General features: G+C 43.0%; 1 pseudogene; it reads left to right on the forward strand.

Moving 5' to 3' along the window:
* Positions 1-426: 426 nt before the first annotated feature.
* LOC147749105 (uncharacterized) lies at positions 427-14,102 on the forward strand (annotated as a pseudogene).
* The last annotated feature ends 237 nt before the right edge of the window (positions 14,103-14,339 follow it).

A 14,339-nucleotide genomic window follows, 5' to 3' on the forward strand; every position in this document is an offset into this window, starting at 1 on the left:
AAGCATACTTATTGTTCCCGGCAAGATTGAAAGTTATCAGTAAGGTGCACACTAGGATGTTCTTTTCTGAGATAAAAGCGGGGGAATTTTTGACAGAGATCTCAGAGAAAGATAAGGGAAAGGAGAGTAGAGGAAAAACTCCACCAAAAAGCCCACCAAAAACTCCGTAAAGGAAATGACATAAAGGGAAAACACAGCTATATCTAACTGATAGGAGAGCAGGGTAGGGGAGAGTAGCGACACTGCAGACTACAGGGGCCACACATAGGTCAAGATTGACCTATTTGCCTGTAGCTCGGGTGGGAGGGATCCAAAAGGGAGGGGGGTAGGGGGGAGGATGGGAGGGGTGGAAAAAAGGATTTACACTTAGGATGTGGTTGTGGATACAGCACACGTGAGGGTACAAAGAAAGATATGCAACGCACTATGTTAAGAAGTAGAGAAGGAGAGGAGGAAGTGAAGCTTATAGAACCTAACCGGCACAGGTACATTCAGGGAGGGGGGAAAAAGAATGAACTGTAATGGCATGTAGGATAGCCTTGATAAATATCTGCGGGCTAAATGAGTTAAATAAAAGACTTAAAGTGACTGCCCTGTTAAAATCATTACATCTTGATCTAGTGTGCCTTCAGGAAACGCACATTGAAGGCACTAAGGTGTATTTGTTGGAGCAGCTTGGCTTTAATGTATTAGCAAAAACTAATCAAGACACTAAGACAAGAGGCGTGTCGATCCTAGGTAGGAGGCAGGATACGTTGGTTAGGAGGAAAAAGGAGGATCAGTGGGGGAGATGGGTTATAGCAGAATTAAGATTTAAGGAGGAAACTATCACCGTTGTTTCTGTTTACGGCTCCACAAGAGATGATCCGGATATATTTCAATTTCTAGACACAGAATTGGCGCAGTGGCCAGAGCCGATTATATGATGCGGTGATTTTAACCTCCACGACATTGACAGCAGCTTCTTAGACCCTGGTAGAAAATACTCGGGAAGGAAGAAGAAGACTCATAGGGCACTGGCAGATATGGCAACTCATAACTCTTTGGAAGATCCCTGGTTAAAATGTCATCCAAATTTAGATGGAAGCACTTTTTTCTCAGCCCTCCATCAGGTATTGGTCAGGCTGGATTATTTTTTAATTTCAAGAGGGCTGATGGATAGGGTAAGAATAGATAGGGAACCCCGAATCATGTCAAAACATAGCCCGCTAGTTTTAACAGCAAGAATTGGGCAAGGGAGGAATAAAGAGATAAGACAATGGACATTTGATAGAACACTGCTACAGGATCAGAGCTATAGGGAAACTATGATAAATTGGATTAAGGATTTCTGGGAGATAAATAGAGGCACCATCAGGGGTAGTGTGGGATGCTTTTAAAGCTCGAGTAAGAGGGGAAACCTTGAGCTATGTAATTAAGGATCAAAAGATAGAGAAGGTAAAAGCCAAACAGGCTAAGAGATTAATCACGGAAGCAGAGGAAGCACTTGCTTCAGCTACACAATTACGTTCTCCAATCGACCAGATATTATTGAAAATAATTGCTCTTAAAGCAGAAGCTATGGACGGGATGGCTAAAAAGACAGTAGAGAGGTATCTAGTGAATAAAGAAAAAGTATATGAACTTAGTGAGAGAGTTGGCCATATACTGGCTGTACGTGCTAGGCAAAGGGAAGGGATGGCTGATATCAAGGAGATCAAAAATTCCCAGGGGACTATGGTAACGGAAGCTGAACAGATCAGAGAGGTATTTAAACAATTTTATACAGAGCTGTATACAGCGGATGGCTCAGAGAGAGAGGAGGACATAAGTAGGTATCTAAGAGAGATAGCGCCGCCAGAATTAACAGAGGAGGACAGGAATGGGTTGGAAGAGGTTCTTCAGCTGGATGAACTGGTCGCGGCTCTGAGGGATTTACCATCCGGGAAGGCAGCTGGCCCGGACCAGATTCCTGTTGAATTTTACAAAGCTTTTCAACCAATTCTCTTAAAAGAAATGTTCAATGTCATGTTATTAGCGCAAAAGGGCGAGTGCGTCCCAGAATCATGGGGCGGAGCAAGATATCATTGTAATACCTAAGAAAGGAAAACCTCCAGATGTCCCGGGGTCCTATCGCCCCATCACTCTGATGAACGTGGATGTCAAGGTGTTCTCCAAAATCCTGGCCAAGAGGTTATCAAGAGTAGTGGAATCATTGGTAACCCCCTCCCAGCACGGGTTCATTCCGGGTAAAGGAACAACTCAACATACTAGGCAGGTAATCACGGCATTTGATGCAGCAAGTACTCTAGGAGACCCTATGGCAGCTTTATTTCTTGATGCCGAGAAAGCATTCAACAGGGTCTCCTGGAGGTACTTATGGGCAGTCTTGAGGTGGAACGGCACAGGGGCAGGATTTATTAAGGCCCTGCAGACACTATACATAAATCCGGTGGCCAAGATAAGGGTTAATAGAGGGCAATCAACTGCAGTTAACATTAACAGAGGAACAAGGCAGGGGTGCCCATCTTCTCCCCTGCTCTTTGCACTATACCTTGATCCATATATACGCAAGTTGGAAAGTAATGATCAGATTCCACCGCTAGTACTAAATGGATACTGGTTCAAAACGTTGGCGTATGCAGACGATGTGGCCATCTTGACTTCAAAACCTACAGACGCTATTAGGGCAATCGAGGAAGAAGCTACTCGATTTGGGCAATTCTCAGGGTACAGTCTGAATAATACTAAAACCCAGATAGTTAAAAATCATTGGGTAGTATGTAATGATGATAGAGTTGTGGGAGCGGCAACCTATTTAGGGGTGCAAATTACATCAGATGTAGATAAGATAGTAAAAAATAATATGTCACCTTTAATAGCCCAAGTCAAAACGGACCTAGAGAGGATGAATAACCTTCATATATCGCTGGTAGGCTGTACTAATATCATTAAGATGATGGTTCTACCTAAATTTTTGTACTTCTTTAGGGCTATACCTCTCCTGTTTGAAGCCAGCTGGTTTAATGGCCTTGAGGCCATATGTAATAGGTTCATCTGGGCGCACGGTAAGACCCGGAGGGCCTATAGGTTTATGACACCTCCTAGGGAAAAAGGGGGATGGGGTGCACCAGATTTTCGTCTATATTATATGGCAACTGTTTTACAATATATACAGGGATTAATTGGGGGGAATAATGATGATGAAAGAGTGCATAATATGTCTACTGGGGTTTATGCTGTTGTGCTTGGGGCAAATGCTCACAATTGTTTTTTAAACTGTACAGATTTTGGTTATTTTAAGAGAACCTGGTTCAAGACGGTTTTGGCGGCTGTAAGTGTGTGGAATGCATTTCTAAAGAAAGCTAAGATGGAGAGGTACAATAGATATGTGTCTCTGATTAATAATAGATCATTCCCCACTGAAAATTTCGCTGATCAGACGATGGCAGAGTGGGCAGCAAGGGGGATTATGCAAATAGGGGACTTGTTTTCTCATGATGGATTTAAACAATTCTCAGATCTACGAGATGCATATGGGCGGGACAATAGGTTTTTTTTAAGTATCTACAGATCAGGAGTTTCCTTAAAAACAAAGTGGGAGGCCCGCAGGCTTTGATAAAATTGAAATAATGGAGAAAATTAAGTTGATGGGGGAACGCACAATTAGGTCTTTCTATGCAATATTGATAAAGGGGAAGATGGACGATTTGGAGAAATTTAGCATGAAATGGGCAGACAAACTGGGAGATGAAAGTACCCTGTTTCTTGAATCCCTGAATCTAGGACGTACAATCTTAAGTGCAGCCCCTCTGCAGTCTCAGCATTATAAGACATTATATTTTCTTTATTTTACTCCCGGTGTGATGCGTTGGAGGCAGATAGCATACATATCTTTGCAACCTGCCCTCATCTACATTCACTGATTAAAGGGATAGAGGGGTTCTAAGCAAGATCCTTGGGTATATTGATTACTCTTACATCATCCTGGATTATGCTAGGAGTGGCTAAGGAGGAGCAGGATCAGCATGCAGAATTTTTATTCGTTGCAATGGCTGTTTACAGACTGACAATAGCCAGGGCTTGGTTAGATAAAAATCCCCCAAAATTTCAAACTTGGTTAGCAAATATGCTATATGCATATAATATGGAGAAAAACATCTATGCTCAGAAGGGGAGGAGAGGAAGATGCTTGGGCAGAAGGATCTGGGAGCCCTTAAGTAAATGGAAGGAGATGCAAAGTAATGATGAATAGGGAAAAAATCCCCCTTCCGCTTTTATCCCTTGTTTGTCTAATATGCCTTTATTGTTTGAATGAAGTGTTAAAAAACCCTGATTATCTTACTGAATGTTGTATTGTACATGTACCTAGGATTGAATTTATGCAATAGAAATTAAGGAAAAGGTTGCAGTTGTTAAAGTATATTGTATATAGGATAAAGTGTGCTTAATGTGATGAATGATAAAAAGAAATAAAAAAAAAAAAAGGAATATCCGAGCCAAAAGAGAACCCTGTGGGATAAGTAACCATCGTTCCAAAGAAGGCCGTCTATGTGAAAACTACGATAGGCTACAGCATTGGTTCTACTTGAGAAGTACCAGGGTGTAGAGAACACTGTTTGATAATCTGCCGGGTCCTGAGGAAGGTGGCTCTTACTGCTATCTATTGCCACCTAAACGCATCGACCATGTCTATATAAATCCTACATTTTGTAGTGACCCTGTCTTTGGGCGTTAGACTAGAACCAATGAAACGACTTCGGGGTGGCTGGGCCGTTCTTAATTTCTTATTTTATTATTGGGTTTGCTTTTTGCAGCAGATAGGAATATTACTGGAAGGGGAAGGAGAGTTGAAGATAGAAGAGTTGCCGAATGTTTTTCAAATGTTGTTGGGTTCAAAACCAAAGAGGAGTTTCTTTCAAAGTTTAGAACCAAGTTATTATCAAAAAAACGATTTTAGGTGGTTGAGGCAGATTATAAGGTCTTGTGCCAGGTACGCAAATATTTACAGCTTGGTACATTTAATTATTATATGTCTACTTCTTCTTTAGCGTTACCTTCACTGATCTTCTCTGATTTAACTATGATTAATGGAGACGTAAGAGCATTATGACCTTGGGTGACTTGATGGGTAATTGTGGTATTAAGGCCTATTCCTCGTTGTTTGCTGAATTTGAATTTCTTCACACAGATTTTTTCAAATACCTACAAATTCGAGATTTTTTGTTGAAAAAAGTGGATGTAGCAACCTTGGCCAGAAAAAGTAACTTGCTGGAGGGAATAAGGATGCGTGGTAGGGTTGGTAAGTTGTATCAAAGTCTCATTAAAACACAACTGGATGATTTGGAAAAACAGACTCTAAAATGTAATAGTTTATTATCACAAGAAGGGGATATCCTACAAGAATCAATTGTTTTGGCTGATAAGCTTTTGATTTCCTCTAGCCTTAAAGCACAACATTATAAAACCATCTTTAATTTATATTATACACCTGCTAAAATTGCACGCTGGGAGGGGCCAAATGAGGGTAAATGCACATGCTGTGGAATGGATCAGGCTGATAGTTTGCACATGTTTTTTGCTTGTACAGAGCTGAGACCACTGCTAAACAGAATGGAGGTCTTTTTGACAGAGATAACAGGGATACATATTGGTATTACCGCTTTGAGTATGCCTTAGGGTGTGTTTGAGGAGCCACTGGCACCACAAGGGATGTATGCGTTTAGGTATTTAATATATATGACTCCAGCAGCGGATCACAAAAACGAGGAGGCAGAGGACGAAGAGGACAACGATGGCCCAACCACTGGCAAGGAGGACAACCAAACCAATTTTTTGGTTTCCCACCTAACTTAGGCCATATGCAAAACCCCTACTTCGGTTTCCCAAACATGTACCCCCAGGGGCCAATGCCGTTTTTTGCGGGCAACCAGGGAAACACCTTTCCTTTTTTAGGACGGGGCCAGAGACCCCGGGGCCGCAGAAGAACAACCCAACACAACAACGCACAGGTACACTGGGAAGACGAAAACCCGGTGAGTTCCAACACACGCCAGAAGGCGAGGGAGGCAACTCCGGGAACAAGCAGGTAGACAATTCTACTAGCCAGCCTTCATTGGTATTCAACCTGTCCAGCACCCCACTATCCTGCAAAGAGATTGCAGTACTGGAGAGAGGCCTGTCCTTTGTACCGACCACACGACTGGACAAGTTTAAATTACAAGCGGAATTAGCACAATTCTTCAGGAAATTGAAACTGAAGTCCTTTTTTGAAAAAGCAAACCAAGATGCCCTCCAACCAGATGAGAACCCCAACACCACAGGACTCAGAGTGAAATCCACCTTTGTCCCTCCACCATCCACCGTGCCAGCAGAAATAACGACCTTCGAGCAAGCGGTTTACAATGACATTGAAAAACTCAACCCGACCAACCACTACAATAACATGTCATGGGAAGATAGACAGACGATACAACGCCTGCAAAATAACCCCACTCTGGTAATCAAACCAGCAGATAAAGGGGGTGGCATCGTGCTATTGGACAAAACAGACTATGATGCGGAATGTCGGAGATTACTCAGCGACAGCCGGAACTACCGCAGACTGGAGCAGGACCCCACAGAACAACTACGCAATACAGTGAACAACCTTGTCAAAAGGGCAGCAGATGACGAACACATCTCCAAACAGGAGGCCGAATATCTCTGCCCGGAGAACACCAGAACCCCATACTTCTACACAGTACCTAAGGTACACAAAGGGGTAATTCCACCACCGGGCAGACCAATTGTATCGGGCATCAACTCCGTTCTAGAGCCACTCTCAAGATATTGTGACTTCTACCTAAACCCCCTGGTACAAAAACCCCCCTCCTACATTAGGGACACCAAACACCTTTTACAGGTCATCGACAACATCACCTTTGACCCTGAGACACAGCTACTGGTAGGACTGGATGTGGAAAGCTTATACACCAGCCTCCCACAAGACGCCACCTTACAGGTCCTACATGATATCCTGGAAGAATCCCCCTGGCCATACCAGACACCCAGGAGTTTCGTCATGAATTGTGCAGCCCTTGCCATTAAAGAAAACTACTTTGAATATGAGGGCACCTTTTACCTACAAACCAACGGAACCTCAATGGGCAGTGTTTTCGCGCCGAGTGTAGCTGGACTTTACGTCCACCACTTTGAGAGCACACACATCAATACGGAAGCCAACCCGTTCAGGAACCACATACTAAAATGGCATCGATATATCGATGATATATTAGTCATCTGGGACGGTCAACGACCTGAACTAGACAACTTCCTGCAATGGCTCAACAACTGAGACCTATATCTTAAGTTTACCTGCACAGCCAGTAACCAGCAACTCGCTTTCTTGGACCTACAAATAACAGCTAAAGGCGGAACCTTGACAACAACAACATATTACAAACCGACGGCAAGAAACTCACTGTTGCATTTCAACAGCTTCCATCCCCGGCCCCTAAAAGAAAACTTACCCTTTGGCCAGTTTCTCCGCATTAGAAGGAACTGCTCGGACGTAAACGACTACAAAACACAATCAGCGGACCTAGCCCAAAAACTAGAAAACCGCGGTTACCCTAAGGCGATCATCAAGAAAACCCAGAAGAGGGCAAGAAACCAGAACCGTGACGCTCTACTTGAAGACGTCACCAAAGAAAGCGACACACAACCTACAACATGTGTGACCACTTTCAATACTGCCTCCAATGAAGTGGCTAAAATTATAAAAAAGCACTGGAGAATCATCAATTCAGGGCAAAGAAAATGGGAACCCCCCAGGTTCGCCTACAAAAGGTGCCATAACCTCCGAGACCAACTAGTCAGACCCAAACCACCACCTAAACCCGACAATACCATCCTCAATGCGTGGGGAATGCCCAAAGTAACCGGACACTACCCATGCAATGACTGCAGTATCTGTCACCTGACATCCCACACCAAAACCCTGAACCTGGAACCGAATAAAGTATGGTCCCAAAGGAGCCACACTAATTGCAACTCACAGAATGTGATTTACTTACTAACCTGCAGATGTGGACTCAGATATGTGGGCATGACCACTCGCAAAGTGAGGACCAGGATCACGGAGCACCGCAGCACAATGCGATGCAAGAAAAATATAAGTAAATTGACAAACCACTTCATCACCCACTGTCACACCCCCAATGACTTCACCTGGACAGTCATTGAGCAAATACCAGTCAGCCCCACTAACAATGACAAAAAACTTTTAAACAAAGAACAAAGATGGATATACCGTCTGTCCACAGCCACGGATGGGCTCAATGACGCTATCCCCTGGAACTCCCTGACCCTATGATGGCAATCACATCACCTAGCCACCTAACTCTATTGAGTAACCCAGTCTGACCAAACACCCACCATTACCTCCCAGGATATACAATGCCCCCTGGTCTTTACCACCCCCAAGCAAGGCGCTGCCACCATATACGGTGCTAACTTAGCACTTGAGAACAATCTGGTGTCCCAAGCGCTATTCTTCTTGCCATGTAATTCGCCCCAGTCACCAACAAGGAGCCAGGGCAATACGTTACACACAATGTTCCATTTACACATACTAGCACCTGAGAATAACCCAGGGCCTCTAGCGCTATTCATATTGCCATATTAAACTGCCCCGGTCACTTATTAGGAGCCTGGGCAGCAGGTAATGAAGCGGTAGCGCGAGCGGGGACACCCGCCCATTCGCGCACCAATATACACACTACGGCGCATGCGCGGACCACTTCTCGGCCGCGCATGCGCTGATCACTGCCACAGCACCTACTACGCATGCGCGGACCACTTCCCGGCCGCGCATGCGCTATTCACGGCCGCCCCAGCACCCGGCAGCCTCACACGCCCACGCAGGCGCCTCAGATCAGGCACTACACCGCGCATCAGCGCGCCACTAAGGGAACACACCTGAGCGCTATCTAGACCCGCTTAGCGAGTCTTTCCACCATTGCTCTTTCCCCCAGGTGCCCTCAATTACTCAATCTATGACAGTATATAAACCGGCAACAGCAGCCATTCACTACCGGTTCTGCGAAGGAGGCACAACAGGTCCCACGCTGGTGCTGGCCAGAAATCCTGTGAGTATGCTGTACATCACTACAATAGGTAAGCGCTTCCCAAATTTTCTCCCACAGGTCTCCTAACCCCAGTGGTCCTACCTCTTTCTCCCTACTAGGGCCACACCTTGCCACTTCAATAACCTTGGAGCAAAAACAAGCCTTGAAAGCGTAAGACATGGTCCTTGCGCCAAAATCCTTCACCATTCACTGCAGTAATTTTTACCGCTGTTTTAATCACTTCACCCTCGAAGTTCTAGTGCGATTCCACATTAATGATACCACCAGTATCATTACACTTGAGCCGCTCATAGCCTGCACTATTCGCTATTTAAGTCGGCTGTCATAATATATGATCAATACCTTCTAGTGACTCTTTCTCTCCCATGTTTGTCTTGTACCTGTCCTCAATGTTATATGTACAGGTGATCTTGAGAAGGGAATCCCCCCTCTCACAGTTAGATACACTTTAGGGCGTGTAGACACATAGACTACACTACACAACCCCTATTTTAACCCACACATATTTTATTGTCCTGAAGAAAGCCAGATTAGTATAAGGCACTGGCTGAAACATGTTGACACTCTAAGGACGTAGGAGGTCGTAACCCGCCTCTAACGTCCCACAGCCTTATTTTTAACCGCTGACGGAGGCCCTTTTAATAAAGTATCCTCACCCCAGGGACCATCCGCCAAGCCGTTTTAACTTCACATACCTAAACACCCTACACCGCACACACAGTGACATACCTGCTCCGCTGTAATCAGGCGCCGAAGCACACCCGGGACACGCTAGGTGTCACTGGGTGGGCCCGATGATGAAGCATGCCACCAACTAGGTTGGTGGGTGAGGGCTTTCCAAAGACACCCAACAGGTGCCACTGCCATTTGGCAAAACGATACTAAGTCGCTATGTAAATAATAATAATAATGTCAGATTAACCCAATCTCTAGGTAGTCTCCTTTTGATATCCTAACATTTAATATTTATAGCCATGGCAGTGGCAAGATTATGAATTGTGTCACTCTGGTGACAAAAAGAGCCCCCATCATTTGAAATGTGGAGAGGTAGGCTATGTGCTATGTGTAATATAGAGCGCAGTTTGTATACTCTTAAAGGCCAACAGAAACATATGTTGGGTATCAAAATTTGGGGGGTGGTAGATGATCATTTAAAACTGACCACAACCTAATGTTTCGAAGTGTTTAATTTATTTGTATGCTCAGGTCTTTTTGTGCTGTTTTTTTACCTCTAATGTTTTATACTGATTATTTAATGGTTCTAAGAGCTATGCATTCCCTATGGGAACAATGAAGTAATTGTGATTAGTGATGGTATAATTTTGATAACCCGTATGTGTCTACCATTTGTTTGGCCTACTGTCTGCTCCTGATATAGTACTGAGTTTTTTCCCCACCATCCTCTCTTTTTTTCTCCGTGTATGGCATAGCATTGTACTGTAAATGTGTATGTATATTATTGGCTTAATAAAAAAATAAAAATACAATTAAAAAAAGAAAGACTTTGGTCCCACATACTGTGCTCCGGTTCCAGTCCTTGGTCTAAAGGGCACCCACACGGTGATCTTACCCCCGTTATTTGGTTGCAAAGACAATCAATTAATTTCAATTGAGCATGTCAAGTAACACCATATGGCAGATACTCAATAGTATGCCTACAAGCATTCCACGTTGGGATGTTTCACTTCATTAAATGAATCATGCTACTCTGAATTCTCCCCAGCAACAAGAGGTGGAGGTGAAGTCTCCAATTGATTTATTGTCTGTTTTCCCTTCTACATCGACATCATGGTACTTCCCCTGCAATTGAACTTTCAGTCGATATCCCAGAGACTATAATACATTCGGCTTGTAATGTAGACCAAACGCCGATGTTTCAACTCAGCTCCAGCGGTTACTATATTGACCAAGATAACTTTTCTCCGGATATATTTTGTTGTCTTCATCTATTGTTGTGCCTCATAAACGAATGTGTGTCTTCATCTCGTGGTTAAAGAGCACATACCTAGTTCCACCATGGACTTATATCTGGATTGTGTTGTCGATGGTGTTCCTCTTCATGTGGACTGGATTCGTGGTTGTCTTTTTCCTTTTGATTAATATATACTACTTACCTGAACGCTATGCTGTGGAACTGGTTTTTGGAGTACAGGCCCCCATATTTCTTCACACATAAAATGAAAAGAGACCAAACATTAGTTAATATTTCGGCAGTCGCGATTGCTGATGGCATTGTTTGGGACAAAGTGCCTTTCGATGTATTTTGGTCCTATGGAGACCCTACAAATTCCATGTCTTCTGTATTTATTTATGAGATGTCGTTTTACCTGGAATGCATTCAGATGATTGAGATGTCAGTGCTGTTCATTCTTTGTTTTCTGATTTACAATACATTTCTGTATTTAATACGGAAGATCTATATTTGAATTCAGCAAATTATGCAGATTTATTTTGTTACCAACATTATGTCCATCACCTTCTTCACAAAACCAGTATTCAAAGACCCACTTTCAATTATACACAATGGGAACATTGTTCCTCACCTACTAAAATAAGTTCTGTTACACAGAAAGAGAAATTTATATATTTTACTGGTTACAATCTATCTGACCCAGTGTCACATTATTTTAAATTGAATATCCCCACATTGAACAAATATATGCTTACACAGACTAAACTAATTTATTCTTCATCTTTTATTGACAATTGTCACTAAAAGGTTACAATTTTTGTAAAGACACTGTTGACTTAAAATCTAGTTGGGGCATTAAAGAGTGGCAAGTACAAAGGAGTGAATACTTGCAACATGCATGTTTAATACAGTCTCATATATTATTCTTAAATAAGACGGTTCAACAAACTTAATGCTTCGGATTGGCCACTGCAAAAATATGTAAATGCTCCTTCTATTCCATCTTTGCCTCCTTATGAGTAGTGGAGCATACACACCAATTATCCGAATAAGTGACGTTACAACGCGATCATATAGATCGCGGTACTTTACATTGCGGTTATTACAACGCAAGTTGTTACAACGACTTGCGCTAGGGGCGCTGGACTTATTAATAGTATGATTTACTATTCCAACTCCAGTGTGTACAACAGGAGGGAAGGTGTTGGAATAGTAAATCATATTATTCCATAGTGTAGAGCGCCATCCAGCGCAAGTCATTGTAACGACTTGCAATGTAAATGTATTGCCATGTAACAACCACGTTGTAAAGGTCGTTCGCCCGATTATACTATTGATGATGTGACTCGTATGATAAAGTTTGGCTCTTTTAACTCATCTATGATAGATCCGGAGGGCTGGGTGTTATGGTCAACAAAGACCAATGTTTTTACGTTTTTTTGAATGCGACCTAGGGTTTTACCCAAAATAGACCGAATCCTCATTACCCCCAAATACATACAGTTACCACTTATTTGGTTGGTAAATTATGTCAATAGCGGTTGGAACATTCCACACTAGGGTCTGTGAAACACCATCTTTCCCTTTTGTCAGGTGCCATTGATCTTTCAGACTTTCTTTTAGGTCCAAAATCTCCTTGCTCTAAACGTATTTTTATGCAGCCTACAATGAATTTTGGAAACTTTCACAAATGGAGGCGGCTCTACGCTTACGCCAAATTGATCAGGATAATTTGGACAAAGTTCTTGCTGTGGTTGATAATAGCATAAACACACTATCATCTCATATCTATACCTTACAAAATATTACTTTGTATCATGACCTAAATCAGTTACATTCTGTTAGGCAATTTGGTTGGACTTTACAGACACTAAAAAATTGTAGTGTACCATGGGATTACCTTAATGCTTCTGTGCTATTTTTACCGTTCAATTTGACACATAAACAGAAAATGATGTCTATGAAGGATGCAACTTACACTATGTTACACATTGAGCAACTAGAAGAGTTACCATTTACTGTGGCAGAAATAGATTCAGCAGTGTGGTTAATACATGGGGTTATTTAACTTCCCATCTCACTTTTCCAGTTTACAGCTTGCATGAAACATTATCCTGTAGGTAGATACGAACATCTCAGGAGTAGTTTCATACATGAATTGTGGTCCTTGCCATTCACTTTTCGTTGTCAGCTTGCAGAGAAGGAAGTTTTCCATACAGGGGAGGATTGTGACTCTACAGTCGGACACTCCCTTGTCTGTAAACAAGTGAAACTCCACGGTGCTTGCAACATTTCGGCACCTAATTTAGCTTGTTTTTTAAAAGGAACACTGGTTCCTGCTATTATTCCAACTCTCACTTTGCTTTCTAACAGCAGTTATCTCATTCTCAACAATCAGAACTGCTGTGGTTTACGGGCAGGCATCTCATACATAGTAACAGTTTCACAACGTGTAACTTGTTGCAGCAATGTCCTGTTCCCCACACCCCACACACAGGAATGTGGTCTCAACAATCAGAACTGCTGTGATTTATGGGCAGGCATCCCATACATAGTAACAGTTTCACAATGTGTAACTTGTTGCAGCAATGTCGTGTTCCCCACATCCCACACACAGGAGTGTGGATAGTTTGCTGTGGCCTTCCATTCTGACTTTGAAAACAGATTTCAAAAAGCTAAGGAGACTCAAAGCGCTGATGTTTTAACAAGAAGTCGCTCTCACATCAGCTTGTGAGACCTTTGAATTGCAGGTGGCAAGAACATCTAGTGAAATACAATCTTTACTAAACATGAATCTCCCCCTACACTTCAGGGAATTCATTCACCAAATTTCTTATGCATCTGATATGGCAGTCCTCGCACACTTTTTTAAAATTGTGGGATCTGGCCTTGTTACATCGTTTCAGACTATATTTGGAGTAATACCTGCTTTTGTTCATTCTATTTTTTCCAGCGTATTCGGGGGGGTTCCCCTGCTGCTTCTCCTGGTTTGTGGTGTGCTGATACTTCTATTGCTGTTCTGCAATGGATGCTCGATCTGTGGTACTACCCAGTCAGGCACAGTTGCAGCGGTACCTTGATAGGATGCGGCAGCATTTAGGTTTAATGCCATTGGGAGCTCTTGACACCGGCTATTGCTTGACCTTCCGCTATGCCTACTGCACCTGTGTGCAACCTGTGTTCTATTGCAGCCAATGCCATTTTCAATGGACCCTGGATGTCTGCCTGTCCACTACATCTCTTGCTGCCAAAGATTATGAACTGTTGATAGGTCCATTGATGCCCCATAGGCAGGGCTATTCTGTTGGTGTGCATCT

Source organism: Lissotriton vulgaris, chromosome 1_1, assembly GCF_964263255.1.
Source record: "Lissotriton vulgaris chromosome 1_1, aLisVul1.2, whole genome shotgun sequence".
NCBI classification, from domain to species: Eukaryota; Metazoa; Chordata; class Amphibia; order Caudata; family Salamandridae; genus Lissotriton; species Lissotriton vulgaris.